Source organism: Prionailurus bengalensis, chromosome C2 (assembly GCF_016509475.1).
Source record: "Prionailurus bengalensis isolate Pbe53 chromosome C2, Fcat_Pben_1.1_paternal_pri, whole genome shotgun sequence".
NCBI classification, from domain to species: domain Eukaryota; kingdom Metazoa; phylum Chordata; class Mammalia; order Carnivora; family Felidae; genus Prionailurus; species Prionailurus bengalensis.
The window spans coordinates 11,022,719-11,026,887 of NC_057350.1; the positions used below are offsets into that span (position 1 = coordinate 11,022,719).

At 48.7% G+C, this 4,169-nt stretch overlaps 1 long non-coding RNA gene across 1 annotated transcript; it reads left to right on the plus strand.

Moving 5' to 3' along the window:
• The first annotated feature begins 1,326 nt into the window (after positions 1–1,326).
• On the plus strand, positions 1,327–3,395 carry LOC122492282. Its single transcript, XR_006299586.1, has 2 exons — positions 1,327–1,394; positions 2,944–3,395. It is a non-coding gene; the product is annotated as an uncharacterized LOC122492282 (long non-coding RNA).
• The last annotated feature ends 774 nt before the right edge of the window (positions 3,396–4,169 follow it).

Genomic DNA, 4,169 nt, shown 5'->3' on the forward strand with positions numbered 1-4,169 from the left:
CTTGTTCTAAGATAGGGATTCTCACCTTGGTTTCACTTGAAAATCATGCAGATACTTGAAAAATCTGGATGATGCTCAGGCCTCACCCTAGACCAATTCCATCAGAACCTCTGAGCATGGGGGCCAGACATTGACAACTCTGTGAGCTCCCCCAGATAATTCCTCCATGCACCCCATTGAGCACCAGGCAGACCCCAGAAGGAGTTTGAAACTCTGTGGGATTGTTCTCGTCTGCCAGGTGAGGGCCCTCGGAGAAGCCAGAGATGGGAGTTTGCCTCAGTAGTTACCCTGACTAATGGTTCCGGCTCTTTCTCAGCAGTGGGAGCTGGGAATAATGCAGGAAGAGGGCCATGGGAGGAGTGCCTAGGGAGGAGTGCCCCTCTGGGCCAGGCCTGAGGAAGGCATTCTCCATGAGCACTGTCACTCTGAGCAGAGAACCAGGAAGCACACCTGGAGACAGGTGTCTTCCGTTGGGTCCCAGGTGTTTAAAACCCACATACACTCACACACACACAGAGCAGGCCACACACACACACACACACACACACTTACATCCACACTCACACACATCTTTCTTGTTCCACAAGGGCAAATTTTAGGGCAAATGAAATGCAGCCTTTGCCTCGCCCAATCTTTTCATGTTACATGTGAGGAAAAGAAGCTTTGGAGAAAGTCAAGGAATAGGAGAAGCCCCCTTGGTCCCGGTCAACTCTCCTCAGCTCTATAAAGTACATTAGAAGGTGTTTTTGGTTTTTTGTGTTTTCAAAAAAAATTTTTTAATGTTTATTTACTTTTCAGAGAGAGAAAGAAAGAGAACACACACACACACACACACACACACACACACACACGAGCGAGCAGGGAAAGGGCAGAGAGAGATGGAGACACAGGATCCAAACAGGCGCCAGGCTCTGAGCCATCAGCACAGAGCCCAATGCAGGGCTTGAACTCATAAACCGTGAGATCATGACCCAAGCTGAAGGCAGACACTTAACCCACTGAGCCACCCAGGCGCCCCTGGTTTGTTTTTTAAGAATCCATTTTGCAGAAAAAGAGGCAACCACGGATTCTTCTCTCGGTTGGCAAGGCAAGGAGAAGGGGCCCCTTTGCCCTCTCTTCCTAAACAACTTGTCCTGAAAATGGAACAAGAGTCCTTCCAGCTCCCTGGGTGCAGTGAGGCTTGAGCAGGGTGCTGTGTGCAGAGGAGCTGGGCCATTGCCAGCACTAAGCGCTCACAAATGTCATCATTACGACCGATCGCTGACCTAGCAGGGGCTTTGTGACCTCACGTGACAGACGTGTTTCGCTGGGAGTATTTTCCCAGCGGCAAGTTTGGGGAGGATGCAGAGGTTGGACACACACGTGCTCACACACGTACGGTGGCAAGTTCAGTTGTGAGTTGTGAAGCTGGGTTCGTGCTCAGCTCTTTTTCCTGTTGTGGGGGGAGGGGTGCCAGGCTCTGTGTCGCCCGGGAGGTTCAAGGTGCCAGGCCAAAAGCCTGAGGGCAGGTCCTCCCCCTGTGCATGGGGTGACTGCGCTACATGCCTGCAGAGGGGGGGAGGGCAGGGCCACCGAGGGGAGAGAATGGGGCAGAGCCATCCCTAAGCACAGCTTTGGACAGAAGCTCTTTGGTTGGGGTTCTGGGGGGTCCTCGACTTACTTGTTCTGGGTCCCTCTGAAAGTGACTGGGCCTCCCGGAGGGTGGCTTTGGGGCACACCTAGAGGCTCTTAGCCCCAGCGAGACCCCCCAGGGCCCAGGTGAGGCGCCCACAAGAACTGGATCTGGGCACGTCTTGGGGTGCCCGTAGTGAGCAGCATGGAAGGGTGTCCTCAGTGCCCTGCCACTGCTCTGGCCTTGGCCTTGGGAATGGGAAAGGAGCCCCAACAATGCCTGAGTCCAGTGTCATTGATTTAAATACACAAACGTGCCTTTAAAAGGCACCTGGTTACCCAAGCAGTAGAGAAGAAAGAACTACAGAAACGTTTTCTAGAAAAGCAGAGGGTAGTTATTCTTAGGACTGAGGGAGAAGTCTGTGGTTGGGAAGAAGTGTGGGGTGCTTCTGGGGCTGGCAGGGTTCTACCTCCTCTCCTGGGAGGGTATTATATTGTTGCTTAGAAGTCATCGTGGGCACAGATTCATCCTGGTGGACCCTGGTGGTCCTTCCATCACCCTCCAAAATCTCCAAAGTGGGAGGTGACCCTAGAGAGGCCATGTTCTCTCTCCCAGGTCTCAGCCAAGGAGGGGAAGCAGAGAAGGTCCAGAATTAAGGGAAGGAGGAAAAGTGAAAGGTTCTCGGAGTTTCTCTGGCTGTGTGTGGGGCAATGATTTGCTTGAGTCCAGGCCACTCCTGGCTGCCAGCGCAGGCTACTTCCTGGCCCTGCCCAGAGGCTGGCTAGGCCTCCCCCTAAGCGGGTGAGGGTGGGGTGCCGAAGGTGTCTCTGCAAGGGCTGCCGTGGGTTGTCATTTCGTCCCTCTGTTGATCGATCACTCTCAGACTCCAGAACCCCGTCCTCAGTCATCTCCAAGACCTGGCGGTCAGCCCACTGGGAGCCACCTGGGTCTGGCCTCTCAGGATGCCATGACTCGTCCTTGGGCTGGCTTCCTCCAAACACAGCCCCCCGTCCGCCCCCCGCCCGCCACCGTGCCCTCTCTGAAATTAACCCCCAAGGGCATCTAAATTTGTGCATTTTCTAGCAAATTCCTCTTGTCATTGTTTTCTAATTATATTTTGCCAGATTTGCTTATAATTCATGATGTTAAAACAGTGAAGTGCCATGTTTCCCTATCAGATCGTCAGAGATTACAGATCACTAATATCAAGTGGTGGTAACAATCTGTGAAGTACAAAATGGCACAAACTTTTTAGTGGATGATTTGGCAATATCTACCAATATTGAAACCATGCATAGCTTTTGACCCCTCCTCTTCCCACCCCTCTACAGATGTGTATATCTACATTATACCTTCATAACTACCAGGAGATGTTCATCATAACATTATTTGGGATAGCAAACGATGAAACAATTATTGGAAACAATCTAACCGCAAAGTTGGGCATTCATCAAATAGTGTGTGTCACATCCAAACAATGGAATACAATGTAACCATTAAAAAGAAGGAGGTTTTCCAGTATTAACATGGAAAAACATCTGTGATTTATTGTTAGGTTTACAAAAGCAAGTTAAAGACTACAGTACGTAACTCATTAAAAAAAAATCAAACATCTTTTTAAGGATCTGTATCTACACTCTTAAATCCAGGTGAGACCTGTGCCTGGATGACACAAAACAATTCCAACAGCATTCCCTCCGGTGAGTGAAGTGTTATGGATTAATAAAAATAATTATCTACAACACCTAAGCTTTGTGTTTCTAACTTAAAGGGTAATGAGATTTCTTTTTTTTTTTTTTTTTTTAATTTTTTTTTTTCAACGTTTATTTATTTTTGGGACAGAGAGAGACAGAGCATGAACAGGCAAGGGGCAGAGAGAGGGAGACACAGAATCGGAAACAGGCTCCAGGCTCTGAGCCATCAGCCCAGAGCCTGATGCGGGGCTCGAACTCACAGACCTGCGAGATCGTGACCTGGCTGAAGTCGGACGCTTAACCGACTGCGCCACCCAGGCGCCCCAAGGGTAATGAGATTTCAAAACCAGACAAAGACCCCACCAAAGAGGAGAAGTACAGACCAATCTTCCTGATGAACATGGATGCAAAGATTTTCAAGATACTAGCAAACCGAATCCAACAAAATGTTAAAAGAATTATTCATCGTAATCAAGTGGTATTTATTCCTGGGCTGTGGAGTTAGGTCCAATATCTGCAAATCAATCAATGTGATACATCACATTAATAAAAGAAAAGAACCACGTGATCCTCTCAATAGAGGCAGAAAAAGCATTTGACAAAGTACAGCATCATTTCTTGCTAAAGACCCTCAAGAAAGGAGGTATAGTAGAAACATACCTCAGGATCATAAAGGCCATATAAGAAAGACCCACAACTAATATCATCCTCAATGGGGAAAATCTGAGAGCTTTCCCCCTGAGGTTAGGAACACGACAGGGATGTCCACTCTCACCACTGTTGTGCAATATAGGGTTGGAAGTCCTAGCCTCAGCAATCGGACAACAAAAAGAAGTAAAAGGCATCCAAATTGGCAAGGAAGA